The sequence below is a fragment of the Phyllobates terribilis genome, unplaced genomic scaffold (assembly GCF_046119375.1).
Source record: "Phyllobates terribilis strain yellow unplaced genomic scaffold, ASM4611937v1 Scaffold_9__5_contigs__length_417890890, whole genome shotgun sequence".
Taxonomy (NCBI): domain Eukaryota; kingdom Metazoa; phylum Chordata; class Amphibia; order Anura; family Dendrobatidae; genus Phyllobates; species Phyllobates terribilis.
Window position 1 is genome coordinate 302,087,503 of NW_027362769.1, and position 13,341 is coordinate 302,100,843.

The following is a 13,341-nucleotide window of genomic DNA, read 5'->3' on the forward strand; positions in this document are numbered from 1 at the left end:
TACAAATTTGTCATTGTCCTTTTAAATAATGCTCTTCAAAAATTACTTGGTTTCTCAAGTGCCAAGACTGAGAGCGACATCTTACTCCATGATTATGCTTTGCATGGAATAATACTCAAGCTTAATGTTGTTTTGCTCAGTTAACCACTTGAAATTTTTAATTAGTGATAAAATCCTCACTGGCTTTCCTGTCCTTCTCATCAGTTTGTTGTGCTGTGGCTTAGTTGGTTAAAGTGCCTGTCTTGTAAACAGGAGATCCTGAGTTCAATTCTCAGCAGTACTGTCTGTTCCAAATAAAGCTTTTAAACATCAAAATGTGCACTTCAATTGTGTACAACATCGATCTCTACGATAGTGCAATAGTGGGATTAAGAATCTGCTCTAAGTGCTAAAAAGGAAGAAAGACGGGATGAAGCTTTGAAAAAGTTACAGCACTGTTTTTTTTTTTACTATTCTACAAATTTGTCATTGTCCTTTTAAATAATGCTCTTCAAAAATTACTTGGTTTCTCAATTGCCAAGACTGAGAGCGACATCTTATTCCATGATTATGCTTTGCATGGAATACTACACAAGCATAATGTTGTTTTGCTCAGTTAACCACTTAAAATTTTTAATTAGTAATTAAATCTCCACTGGCTTTCCTCTCCTCATCTTTAGCTTGTGGTGCTGTGGCTTAGTTGGTTAAAGTGCCTGTCTTGTAAACAGGAGATCCTGAGTTCAAATCTCAGCAGTGCCATCTGTTCCAAACGAAGCTTTTAAACCTCAAAATGTGCACTTCAATTGTGTACAACATCGATCTCCACGATAATGCAACAGTGGGATTAAGAATCTGCTCTAAGTGCTAAAAAGGAAGAAAGATGGGATGAAGCTTTAAAAAAGTTTCAGAACTGTTTTTTTTTTTTACTATTCTACAAATTTGTCATTGTCCTTTTAAATAATGCTCTTCAAAAATTACTTGGTTTCTCAAGTGCCAAGACTGAGATCGACATCTTACTCCATGATTATGCTTTGCATGGAATACTTCTCAAGCTTAATGTTGTCTTGCTCAGTTAACCACTTGAAATTTTTAATTAGTGATAAAATCCTCACTGACTTTCCTGTCCTTCTCATCAGTTTGTTGTGCTGTGGCTTAATTGGTTAAAGTGCCTGTCTTGTAAACAGGAGATCCTGAGTTCAATACTCAGCAGTAATGTCTATTAAAAATAAAGCTTTTAAACATCAAAATGTGGACTTTAATTGTGTACAACATTGATCTCTACGATAGTGCAATAGTGGGATTAAGAATCTGCTCTAAGTACTAAAAAGGAAAAAAGACGGGATGAAGTTTAAAAAAAGTTACAGCAGAGGTTTTTTTTTTACTATTCTACAAATTTGTCATTGTCCTTTTAAATAATGATCTTCAAAAATTACTTGGTTTCTCAATTGCCAAGACTGAGAGCGACATCTTATTCCATGATTATGCTTTGCATGGAATACTACTCAAGCTTAATGTTGTTTTGCTCAGTTAACCAATTGAAATTTTTAATTAGTGATTAAATCCTCCCTGGCTTTCCTGTCCTTCTCATCAGTTTGTTGTGCTGTGGCTTAGTTGGTTAAAGTGCCTGTCTTGTAAACAGGAGATCCTGAGTTCAATTCTCAGCAGTACTGTCTGTTCCAACTAAAGCTTTTAAACATCAAAATGTGCACTTCAATTGTGTACAACATCGATCTCTACGATAGTGCAATAGTGGGATTAAGAATCTGCTCTAAGTGCTAAAAAGGAAGAAAGACGGGGTGAAGCTTTGAAAAAGTTACAGCACTGTTTTTTTTTTTTTTACTATTCTACAAATTTGTCATTGTCCTTTTAAATAATGCTCTTCAAAAATTACTTGGTTTCTCAAGTGCCAAGACTGAGAGCGACATCTTATTCCATGATTATGCTTTGCATGGAATACTACTCAAGCTTAATGTTGTTTTGCTCAGTTAACCAATTGAAATTTTTAATTAGTGATTAAATCCTCCCTGGCTTTCCTGTCCTTCTCATCAGTTTGTTGTGCTGTGGCTTAGTTGGTTAAAGTGCCTGTCTTGTAAACAGGAGATCCTGAGTTCAATTCTCAGCAGTACTGTCTGTTCCAACTAAAGCTTTTAAACATCAAAATGTGCACTTCAATTGTGTACAACATCGATCTCTACGATAGTGCAATAGTGGGATTAAGAATCTGCTCTAAGTGCTAAAAAGGAAGAAAGACGGGGTGAAGCTTTGAAAAAGTTACAGCACTGTTTTTTTTTTTTTACTATTCTACAAATTTGTCATTGTCCTTTTAAATAATGCTCTTCAAAAATTACTTGGTTTCTCAAGTGCCAAGACTGAGAGCGACATCTTATTCCATGATTATGCTTTGCATGGAATACTACTCAAGCTTAATGTTGTTTTGCTCAGTTAACCAATTGAAATTTTTAATTAGTGATTAAATCCTCCCTGGCTTTCCTGTCCTTCTCATCAGTTTGTTGTGCTGTGGCTTAGTTGGTTAAAGTGCCTGTCTTGTAAACAGGAGATCCTGAGTTCAAATCTCAGCAGTGCCATCTGTTCCAAGTAAAGCTTTTAAACCTCAAAATGTGAATTTTAATTGTGTACAACATCGATCTCTACGATAGTGCAATAGTGGGATTAAGAATCTGCTCTAAGTGCTAAAAAGGAAAAAAGACGGGATAAAGCTTTAAAAAAGTTACAGCAGTGTTTTTTTTTTTACTATTCTACAAATTTGTCATTGTCCTTTTAAATAATGCTCTTCAAAAATTACTTGGTTTCTCAAGTGCCAAGACTGAGATCGACATCTTACTCCATGATTATGCTTTGCATGGAATAATACTCAAGCTTTATGTTGTTTTGCTCAGTTAACCACTTGAAATTTTTAATTAGTGATAAAATCCTCACTGGCTTTCCTGTCCTTCTCATCAGCTTGTGATGCTGTGGCTTAGTTGGTTAAAGCGCCTGTCTCGTAAACAGGAGATCCTGAGTTCAAAACTCAGCAGTGCCATCTGTTCCAAATAAAGCTTTTAAACCTCAAAATGTGGACTTTAATTGTGTACAGCCTCTATCTCTACGATAGTGCAATAGTGGGATTAAGAATCTGCTCTGAGTGCTAAAAAGGAAGAAAGACGGGATGAAGCTTTAAAAAAGTTACAGCACTGTTTTTTTTTTACTATTCTACAAATTTGTCATTGTCCTTTTAAATAATGCTCTTCAAAAATTACTTGGTTTCTCAAGTGCCAAGACTGAGATCGACATCTTACTCCATGATTATGCTTTGCATGGAATACTTCTCAAGCTTAATGTTGTCTTGCTCAGTTAACCACTTGAAATTTTTAATTAGTGATAAAATCCTCACTGAATTTCCTGTCCTTCTCATCAGTTTGTTGTGCTGTGGCTTAGTTGGTTAAAGTGCCTGTCTTGTAAACAGGAGATCCTGAGTTCAATACTCAGCAGTAATGTCTATTCCAAATAAAGCTTTTAAACATCAAAATGTGGACTTTAATTGTGTACAACATCGATCTCTACGATAGTGCAATAGTGGGATTAAGAATCTGCTCTAAGTACTAAAAAGGAAAAAAGATGGGATGAAGTTTAAAAAAAGTTACAGCAGAGGTTTTTTTTTACTATTCTACAAATTTGTCATTGTCCTTTTAAATAATGATCTTCAAAAATTACTTGGTTTCTCAATTGCCAAGACTGAGAGTGACATCTTATTCCATGATTATGCTTTGCATGGAATACTACTCAAGCTTAATGTTGTTTTGCTCAGTTAACCACTTAAAATTTTTTATTAGTAATTAAATCCTCACTGGCTTTCCTGTCCTCATCTTCAGCTTGTGGTGCTGTGGCTTAGTTGGTTAAAGTGCCTGTCTTGTAAACAGGAGATCCTGAGTTCAAATCTCAGCAGTGCCATCTGTTCCAAATAAAGCTTTTAAACCTCAAAATGTGCACTTCAATTGTGTACAACATCGATCTCTACGATAGTGCAATAGTGGGATTAAGAATCTGTTCTAAGTGCTAAAAAGGAAGAAAGATGGGATGAAGCTTTAAAAAAGTTACAGAACTGTTTTTTTTTTTACTATTCTACAAATTTGTCATTGTCCTTTTAAATAATGCTCTTCAAAAATTACTTGGTTTCTCAAGTGCCAAGACTGAGAGCGACATCTTACTCCATGATTATGCTTTGCATGGAATAATACTCAAGCTTAATGTTGTTTTGCTCAGTTAACCACTTGAAATTTTTAATTAGTGATAAAATCCTCACTGGCTTTCCTGTCCTTCTCATCAATATGTTGTGCTGTGGCTTAGTTGGTTAAAGTGCCTGTCTTGTAAACAGGAGATCCTGAGTTCAATTCTCAGCAGTACTGTCTGTTCCAAATAAAGCTTTTAAACATCAAAATGTGCACTTCAATTGTGTACAACATCGATCTCTACGATAGTGCAATAGTGGGATTAAGAATCTGCTCTAAGTGCTAAAAAGGAAGAAAGACGGGATGAAGCTTTAAAAAAGTTACAGCAGTGTTTTTTTTTACTATTCTACAAATTTGTCATTGTCCTTTTAAATAATGCTCTTCAAAAATTACTTGGTTTCTCAAGTGCCAAGACTGAGATCGACATCTTACTCCATGATTATGCTTTGCATGGAATACTTCTCAAGCTTAATGTTGTCTTGCTCAGTTAACCACTTGAAATTTTTAATTAGTGATAAAATCCTCACTGACTTTCCTGTCCTTCTCATCAGTTTGTTGTGCTGTGGCTTAGTTGGTTAAAGTGCCTGTCTTGTAAACAGGAGATCCTGAGTTCAATTCTCAGCAGTAATGTCTGTTCCTAATAAAGCTTTTAAACATCAAAATGTGGACTTTAATTGTGTACAACATCGATCTCTACGATAGTGCAATAGTGGGATTAAGAATCTGCTCTAAGTACTAAAAAGGAAAAAAGACGGGATGAAGTTTAAAAAAGTTACAGCAGAGGTTTTTTTTTTACTATTCTACAAATTTGTCATTGTCCTTTTAAATAATGCTCTTCAAAAATTACTTGGTTTCTCAAGTGCCAAGACTGAGAGCGACATCTTACTCCATGATTATGCTTTGCGTGGAATAATACTCAAGCTTAATGTTGTTTTGCTCAGTTAACCACTTGAAATTTTTATTTAGTGATAAAATCCTCACTGGCTTTCCAGTCCTTCTCATCAGTTTGTTGTGCTGTGGCTTAGTTGGTTAAAGTGCCTGTCTTGTAAACAGGAGATCCTGAGTTCAATTCTCAGCAGTACTGTCAGTTCCAAATAAAGCTTTTAAACATCAAAATGTGCACTTCAATTGTGTACAACATCGATCTCTACGATAGTGGGATTAAGAATCTGCTCTAAGTGCTAAAAAGGAAGAAAGACGGGATGAAGCTTTAAAAAAGTTACAGCAGTGTTTTTTTTTTACTATTCTAGAAGTTTGTCATTGTCCTTTTAAATAATGCTCTTCAAAAATTACTTGGTTTCTCAAGTGCCAAGACTGAGAGCGACATCTTACTCCATGATTATGCTTTGCATGGAATAATACTCAAGCTTAATGTTGTTTTGCTCAGTTAACCACTTGAAATTTTTAATTAGTGATAAAATCCTCAATGGCTTTCCTGTCCTTCTCATCAGTTTGTTGTGCTGTGGCTTAGTTGGTTAACGTGCCTGTCTTGTAAACAGGAGATCCTGAGTTCAATTCTCAGCAGTACTGTCTGTTCCAAATAAAGCTTTTAAACCTCAAAATGTGCACTTCAATTGTGTACAACATCGATCTCTACGATAGTGCAATAGTGGGATTAAGAATTTGCTCTAAGTGCTAAAAAGGAAGAAAGACGGGATGAAGCTTTGAAAAAGTTACAGCAATGTTTTTTTTTTTTACTATTCTACAAATTTGTCATTGTCCTTTTAAATAATGCTCTTCAAAAATTACTTGGTTTCTCAAGTGCCAAGACTGAGAGCGACATCTTATTCCATGATTATGCTTTGCATGGAATACTACTCAAGCTAAATGTTGTTTTGCTCAGTTAACCACTTGAAATTTTTAATTAGTGATTAAATCCTCACTGGCTTTCCTGTCCTTCTCATCAGCTTGTGATGCTGTGGCTTAGTTGGTTAAAGCGCCTGTCTCGTAAACAGGAGATCCTGAGTTCAAAACTCAGCAGTGCCATCTGTTCCAAATAAAGCTTTTAAACCTCAAAATGTGGACTTTAATTGTGTACAGCCTCGATCTCTACGATAGTGCAATAGTGGGATTAAGAATCTGCTTTGAGTGCTAAAAAGGAAGAAAGACGGGATGAAGCTTTAAAAAAGTTACAGCACTGTTTTTTTTTTACTATTCTACAAATTTGTCATTGTCCTTTTAAATAATGCTCTTCAAAAATTACTTGGTTTCTCAAGTGCCAAGACTGAGATCGACATCTTACTCCATGATTATGCTTTGCATGGAATACTTCTCAAGCTTAATGTTGTCTTGCTCAGTTAACCACTTGAAATTTTTAATTAGTGATAAAATCCTCACTGACTTTCCTGTCGTTTTCATCAGTTTGTTGTGCTGTGGCTTAGTTGGTTAAAGTGCCTGTCTTGTAAACAGGAGATCCTGAGTTCAATACTCAGCAGTAATGTCTATTCCAAATAAAGCTTTTAAACATCAAAATGTGGACTTTAATTGTGTACAACATCGATCTCTACGATAGTGCAATAGTGGGATTAAGAATCTGCTCTAAGTATTAAAAAGGAAAAAAGACGGGATGAAGTTTAAAAAAAGTTACAGCAGAGGTTTTTTTTTTTACTATTCTACAAATTTGTCATTGTCCTTTTAAATAATGATCTTCAAAAATTACTTGGTTTCTCAATTGCCAAGACTGAGAGCGACATCTTATTCCATGATTATGCTTTGCATGGAATACTACTCAAGCTTAATGTTGTTTTGCTCAGTTAACCACTTAAAATTTTTAATTAGTAATTAAATCCTCACTGGCTTTCCTGTCCTCATCTTCTGCTTGTGGTGCTGTGGCTTAGTTGGTTAAAGTGCCTGTCTTGTAAACAGGAGATCCTGAGTTCAAATCTCAGCAGTGCCATCTGTTCCAAATAAAGCTTTTAAACCTCAAAATGTGCACTTCAATTGTGTACAACATCGATCTCTACGATAGTGCAATAGTGGGATTAAGAATCTGCTCTAAGTGCTAAAAAGGAAGAAAGATGGGATGAAGCTTTAAAAAAGTTACAGAACTGTTTTTTTTTTTACTATTTTACAAATTTGTCATTGTCCTTTTAAATAATGCTCTTCAAAAATTACTTGGTTTCTCAAGTGCCAAGACTGAGAGCGACATCTTACTCCATGATTATGCTTTGCATGGAATAATACTCAAGCTTAATGTTGTTTTGCTCAGTTAACCACTTGAAATTTTTAATTAGTGATAAAATCCTCAATGGCTTTCCTGTCCTTCTCATCAGTTTGTTGTGCTGTGGCTTAGTTGGTTAACGTGCCTCTCTTGTAAACAGGAGATCCTGAGTTCAATTCTCAGCAGTACTGTCTGTTCCAAATAAAGCTTTTAAACATCAAAATGTGTACTTCAATTGTGTACAACATCGATCTCTACGATAGTGGGATTAAGAATCTGCTCTAAGTGCTAAAAAGGAAGAAAGACGGGATGAAGCTTTAAAAAAGTTACAGCAGTGTTTTTTTTTTACTATTCTACAAATTTGTCATTGTCCTTTTAAATAATGCTCTTCAAAAATTACTTGGTTTCTCAAGTGCCAAGACTGAGAGCGACATCTTACTCCATGATTATGCTTTGCATGGAATAATACTCAAGCTTAATGTTGTTTTGCTCAGTTAACCACTTGAAATTTTTAATTAGTGATTAAATCCTCACTGGCTTTCCTGTCCTTCTCATCAGCTTGTGATGCTGTGGCTTAGTTGGTTAAAGCGCCTGTCTCGTAAACAGGAGATCCTGAGTTCAAAACTCAGCAGTGCCATCTGTTCCAAATAAAGCTTTTAAACCTCAAAATGTGGACTTTAATTGTGTACAGCCTCGATCTCTACGATAGTGCAATAGTGGGATTAAGAATCTGCTCTGAGTGCTAAAAAGGAAGAAAGACGGGATGAAGCTTTAAAAAAGTTACAGAACTGTTTTTTTTTTTACTATTCTACAAATTTGTCATTGTCCTTTTAAATAATGCTCTTCAAAAATTACTTGGTTTCTCAAGTGCCAAGACTGAGAGCGACATCTTACTCCATGATTATGCTTTGCATGGAATAATACTCAAGCTTAATGTTGTTTTGCTCAGTTAACCACTTGAAATTTTTAATTAGTGATAAAATCCTCAATGGCTTTCCTGTCCTTCTCATCAGTTTGTTGTGCTGTGGCTTAGTTGGTTAACGTGCCTGTCTTGTAAACAGGAGATCCTGAGTTCAATTCTCAGCAGTACTGTCTGTTCCAAATAAAGCTTTTAAACATCAAAATGTGTACTTCAATTGTGTACAACATCGATCTCTACGATAGTGGGATTAAGAATCTGCTCTAAGTGCTAAAAAGGAAGAAAGACGGGATGAAGCTTTAAAAAAGTTACAGCAGTGTTTTTTTTTTACTATTCTACAAATTTGTCATTGTCCTTTTAAATAATGCTCTTCAAAAATTACTTGGTTTCTCAAGTGCCAAGACTGAGAGCGACATCTTACTCCATGATTATGCTTTGCATGGAATAATACTCAAGCTTAATGTTGTTTTGCTCAGTTAACCACTTGAAATTTTTAATTAGTGATTAAATCCTCACTGGCTTTCCTGTACTTCTCATCAGCTTGTGATGCTGTGGCTTAGTTGGTTAAAGCGCCTGTCTCGTAAACAGGAGATCCTGAGTTCAAAACTCAGCAGTGCCATCTGTTCCAAATAAAGCTTTTAAACCTCAAAATGTGGACTTTAATTGTGTACAGCCTCGATCTCTACGATAGTGCAATAGTGGGATTAAGAATCTGCTCTGAGTGCTAAAAAGGAAGAAAGACGGGATGAAGCTTTAAAAAAGTTACAGAACTGTTTTTTTTTTTACTATTCTACAAATTTGTCATTGTCCTTTTAAATAATGCTCTTCAAAAATTACTTGGTTTCTCAAGTGCCAAGACTGAGAGCGACATCTTACTCCATGATTATGCTTTGCATGGAATAATACTCAAGCTTAATGTTGTTTTGCTCAGTTAACCACTTGAAATTTTTAATTAGTGATAAAATCCTCAATGGCTTTCCTGTCCTTCTCATCAGTTTGTTGTGCTGTGGCTTAGTTGGTTAACGTGCCTGTCTTGTAAACAGGAGATCCTGAGTTCAATTCTCAGCAGTACTGTCTGTTCCAAATAAAGCTTTTAAACATCAAAATGTGCACTTCAATTGTGTACAACATCGATCTCTACGATAGTGCAATAGTGGGATTAAGAATCTGCTCTAAGTGCTAAAAAGGAAGAAAGACGGGATGAAGCTTTAAAAAAGTTACAGCAGTGTTTTTTTTTTACTATTCTACAAATTTGTCATTGTCCTTTTAAATAATGCTCTTCAAAAATTACTTGGTTTCTCAAGTGCCAAGACTGAGATCGACATCTTACTCCATGATTATGCTTTGCATGGAATACTTCTCAAGCTTAATGTTGTCTTGCTCAGTTAACCACTTGAAATTTTTAATTAGTGATAAAATCCTCACTGACTTTCCTGTCCTTCTCATCAGTTTGTTGTGCTGTGGCTTAGTTGGTTAAAGTGCCTGTCTTGTAAACAGGAGATCCTGAGTTCAATTCTCAGCAGTAATGTCTGTTCCTAATAAAGCTTTTAAACATCAAAATGTGGACTTTAATTGTGTACAACATCCATCTCTACGATAGTGCAATAGTGGGATTAAGAATCTGCTCTAAGTACTAAAAAGGAAAAAAGACGGGATGAAGTTTAAAAAAGTTACAGCAGAGGTTTTTTTTTTACTATTCTACAAATTTGTCATTGTCCTTTTAAATAATGCTCTTCAAAAATTACTTGGTTTCTCAAGTGCCAAGACTGAGAGCGACATCTTACTCCATGATTATGCTTTGCGTGGAATAATACTCAAGCTTAATGTTGTTTTGCTCAGTTAACCACTTGAAATTTTTATTTAGTGATAAAATCCTCACTGGCTTTCCTGTCCTTCTCATCAGTTTGTTGTGCTGTGGCTTAGTTGGTTAAAGTGCCTGTCTTGTAAACAGGAGATCCTGAGTTCAATTCTCAGCAGTACTGTCAGTTCCAAATAAAGCTTTTAAACATCAAAATGTGCACTTCAATTGTGTACAACATCGATCTCTACGATAGTGGGATTAAGAATCTGCTCTAAGTGCTAAAAAGGAAGAAAGACGGGATGAAGCTTTAAAAAAGTTACAGCAGTGTTTTTTTTTTACTATTCTACAAATTTGTCATTGTCCTTTTAAATAATGCTCTTCAAAAATTACTTGGTTTCTCAAGTGCCAAGACTGAGAGCGACATCTTACTCCATGATTATGCTTTGCATGGAATAATACTCAAGCTTAATGTTGTTTTGCTCAGTTAACCACTTGAAATTTTTAATTAGTGATTAAATCCTCACTGGCTTTCCTGTCCTTCTCATCAGCTTGTGATGCTGTGGCTTAGTTGGTTAAAGCGCCTGTCTCGTAAACAGGAGATCCTGAGTTCAAAACTCAGCAGTGCCATCTGTTCCAAATAAAGCTTTTAAACCTCAAAATGTGGACTTTAATTGTGTACAGCCTCGATCTCTACGATAGTGCAATAGTGGGATTAAGAATCTGCTCTAAGTGCTAAAAAGGAAGAAAGACGGGATGAAGCTTTAAAAAAGTTACAGCAGTGTTTTTTTTTTACTATTCTACAAATTTGTCATTGTCCTTTTAAATAACGCTCTTCAAAAATTACTTGGTTTCTCAAGTGCCAAGACTGAGAGCGACATCTTACTCCATGATTATGCTTTGCATGGAATAATACTCAAGCTTAATGTTGTTTTGCTCAGTTACCCACTTGAAATTTTTAATTAGTGATAAAATCCTCAATGGCTTTCCTGTCCTTCTCATCAGTTTGTTGTGCTGTGGCTTAGTTGGTTAACGTGCCTGTCTTGTAAACAGGAGATCCTGAGTTCAATTCTCAGCAGTACTGTCTGTTCCAAATAAAGCTTTTAAACATCAAAATGTGCACTTCAATTGTGTACAACATCGATCTCTACGATAGTGCAATAGTGGGATTAAGAATCTGCTCTAAGTGCTAAAAAGGAAGAAAGACGGGATGAAGCTTTGAAAAAGTTACAGCAATGTTTTTTTTTTTTACTATTCTACAAATTTGTCATTGTCCTTTTAAATAATGCTCTTCAAAAATTACTTGGTTTCTCAAGTGCCAAGACTGAGAGCGACATCTTATTCCATGATTATGCTTTGCATGGAATACTACTCAAGCTAAATGTTGTTTTGCTCAGTTAACAACTTGAAATTTTTAATTAGTGATTAAATCCTCACTGGCTTTCCTGTCCTTCTCATCAGTTTGTTGTGCTGTGGCTTAGTTGGTTAACGTGCCTGTCTTGTAAACAGGAGATCCTGAGTTCAATTCTCAGCAGTACTGTCTGTTCCAAATAAAGCTTTTAAACATCAAAATGTGCACTTCAATTGTGTACAACATCGATCTCTACGATAGTGCAATAGTGGGATTAAGAATCTGCTCTAAGTGCTAAAAAGGAAGAAAGACGGGATGAAGCTTTAAAAAAGTTACAGCAGTGTTTTTTTTTTACTATTCTACAAATTTGTCATTGTCCTTTTAAATAATGCTCTTCAAAAATTACTTGGTTTCTCAAGTGCCAAGACTGAGATCGACATCTTACTCCATGATTATGCTTTGCATGGAATACTTCTCAAGCTTAATGTTGTTTTGCTCAGTTAACCACTTGAAATTTTTAATTAGTGATAAAATCCTCACTGACTTTCCTGTCCTTCTCATCAGTTTGTTGTGCTGTGGCTTAGTTGGTTAAAGTGCCTGTCTTGTAAACAGGAGATCCTGAGTTCAATTCTCAGCAGTAATGTCTGTTCCTAATAAAGCTTTTAAACATCAAAATGTGGATTTTAATTGTGTACAACATCCATCTCTACGATAGTGCAATAGTGGGATTAAGAATCTGCTCTAAGTACTAAAAAGGAAAAAAGACGGGATGAAGTTTAAAAAAGTTACAGCAGAGGTTTTTTTTTTACTATTCTACAAATTTGTCATTGTCCTTTTAAATAATGCTCTTCAAAAATTACTTGGTTTCTCAAGTGCCAAGACTGAGAGCGACATCTTACTCCATGATTATGCTTTGCGTGGAATAATACTCAAGCTTAATGTTGTTTTGCTCAGTTAACCATTTGAAATTTTTATTTAGTGATAAAATCCTCACTGGCTTTCCTGTCCTTCTCATCAGTTTGTTGTGCTGTGGCTTAGTTGGTTAAAGTGCCTGTCTTGTAAACAGGAGATCCTGAGTTCAATTCTCAGCAGTACTGTCAGTTCCAAATAAAGCTTTTAAACATCAAAATGTGCACTTCAATTGTGTACAACATCGATCTCTATGATAGTGGGATTAAGAATCTGCTCTAAGTGCTAAAAAGGAAGAAAGACGGGATGAAGTTTTAAAAAAGTTACAGCAGTGTTTTTTTTTTTACTATTCTACAAATTTGTCATTGTCCTTTTAAATAATGCTCTTCAAAAATTACTTGGTTTCTCAAGTGCCAAGACTGAGAGCGACATCTTACTCCATGATTATGCTTTGCATGGAATAATACTGAAGCTTAATGTTGTTTTGCTCAGTTACCCACTTGAAATTTTTAATTAGTGATAAAATCCTCAATGGCTTTCCTGTCCTTCTCATCAGTTTGTTGTGCTGTGGCTTAGTTGGTTAACGTGCCTGTCTTGTAAACAGGAGATCCTGAGTTCAATTCTCAGCAGTACTGTCTGTTCCAAATAAAGCTTTTAAACCTCAAAATGTGCACTTCAATTGTGTACAACATCGATCTCTACGATAGTGCAATAGTGGGATTAAGAATCTGCTCTGAGTGCTAAAAAGGAAGAAAGGCGGGATGAAGCTTTAAAAAAGTTACAGCGCTGTTTTTTTTTTACTATTCTACAAATGTGTCATTGTCCTTTTAAATAATGCTCTTCAAAAATTACTTGGTTTCTCAAGTGCCAAGACTGAGATCGACATCTTACTCCATGATTATGCTTTGCATGGAATACTTCTCAAGCTTAATGTTGTTTTGCTCAGTTAACCACTTAAAATTTTTAATTAGTAATTAAATCCTCACTGGCTTTCCTGTC

The 13,341-nt window shown here is 35.3% G+C and overlaps 14 non-coding genes across 14 annotated transcripts; all 14 read left to right on the forward strand.

Annotated features, from left to right (window-relative positions):
- Positions 1 to 209: 209 nt before the first annotated feature.
- TRNAT-UGU (transfer RNA threonine (anticodon UGU)) lies at positions 210 to 283 on the forward strand. Its single transcript has one exon. It is a non-coding gene; the product is annotated as a tRNA-Thr (tRNA).
- Positions 284 to 664: 381 nt separating this feature from the next.
- On the forward strand, positions 665 to 738 carry TRNAT-UGU (transfer RNA threonine (anticodon UGU)). The gene has a single exon. It is a non-coding gene; the product is annotated as a tRNA-Thr (tRNA).
- Positions 739 to 1,575: 837 nt separating this feature from the next.
- TRNAT-UGU (transfer RNA threonine (anticodon UGU)) lies at positions 1,576 to 1,649 on the forward strand. The gene has a single exon. It is a non-coding gene; the product is annotated as a tRNA-Thr (tRNA).
- Positions 1,650 to 2,033: 384 nt separating this feature from the next.
- On the forward strand, positions 2,034 to 2,107 carry TRNAT-UGU (transfer RNA threonine (anticodon UGU)). The gene has a single exon. It is a non-coding gene; the product is annotated as a tRNA-Thr (tRNA).
- Positions 2,108 to 2,490: 383 nt separating this feature from the next.
- Positions 2,491 to 2,564, forward strand: TRNAT-UGU (transfer RNA threonine (anticodon UGU)). The gene has a single exon. It is a non-coding gene; the product is annotated as a tRNA-Thr (tRNA).
- Positions 2,565 to 3,853: 1,289 nt separating this feature from the next.
- TRNAT-UGU (transfer RNA threonine (anticodon UGU)) lies at positions 3,854 to 3,927 on the forward strand. The gene has a single exon. It is a non-coding gene; the product is annotated as a tRNA-Thr (tRNA).
- A 381-nt stretch (positions 3,928 to 4,308) lies between these two features.
- On the forward strand, positions 4,309 to 4,382 carry TRNAT-UGU (transfer RNA threonine (anticodon UGU)). The gene has a single exon. It is a non-coding gene; the product is annotated as a tRNA-Thr (tRNA).
- A 377-nt stretch (positions 4,383 to 4,759) lies between these two features.
- Positions 4,760 to 4,835, forward strand: TRNAT-UGU (transfer RNA threonine (anticodon UGU)). Its single transcript has one exon. It is a non-coding gene; the product is annotated as a tRNA-Thr (tRNA).
- Positions 4,836 to 5,215: 380 nt separating this feature from the next.
- TRNAT-UGU (transfer RNA threonine (anticodon UGU)) lies at positions 5,216 to 5,289 on the forward strand. The gene has a single exon. It is a non-coding gene; the product is annotated as a tRNA-Thr (tRNA).
- Positions 5,290 to 7,027: 1,738 nt separating this feature from the next.
- On the forward strand, positions 7,028 to 7,101 carry TRNAT-UGU (transfer RNA threonine (anticodon UGU)). Its single transcript has one exon. It is a non-coding gene; the product is annotated as a tRNA-Thr (tRNA).
- A 2,635-nt stretch (positions 7,102 to 9,736) lies between these two features.
- Positions 9,737 to 9,812, forward strand: TRNAT-UGU (transfer RNA threonine (anticodon UGU)). The gene has a single exon. It is a non-coding gene; the product is annotated as a tRNA-Thr (tRNA).
- Positions 9,813 to 10,192: 380 nt separating this feature from the next.
- TRNAT-UGU (transfer RNA threonine (anticodon UGU)) lies at positions 10,193 to 10,266 on the forward strand. The gene has a single exon. It is a non-coding gene; the product is annotated as a tRNA-Thr (tRNA).
- Positions 10,267 to 12,000: 1,734 nt separating this feature from the next.
- On the forward strand, positions 12,001 to 12,076 carry TRNAT-UGU (transfer RNA threonine (anticodon UGU)). Its single transcript has one exon. It is a non-coding gene; the product is annotated as a tRNA-Thr (tRNA).
- Positions 12,077 to 12,456: 380 nt separating this feature from the next.
- On the forward strand, positions 12,457 to 12,530 carry TRNAT-UGU (transfer RNA threonine (anticodon UGU)). Its single transcript has one exon. It is a non-coding gene; the product is annotated as a tRNA-Thr (tRNA).
- Positions 12,531 to 13,341: the final 811 nt, after the last annotated feature.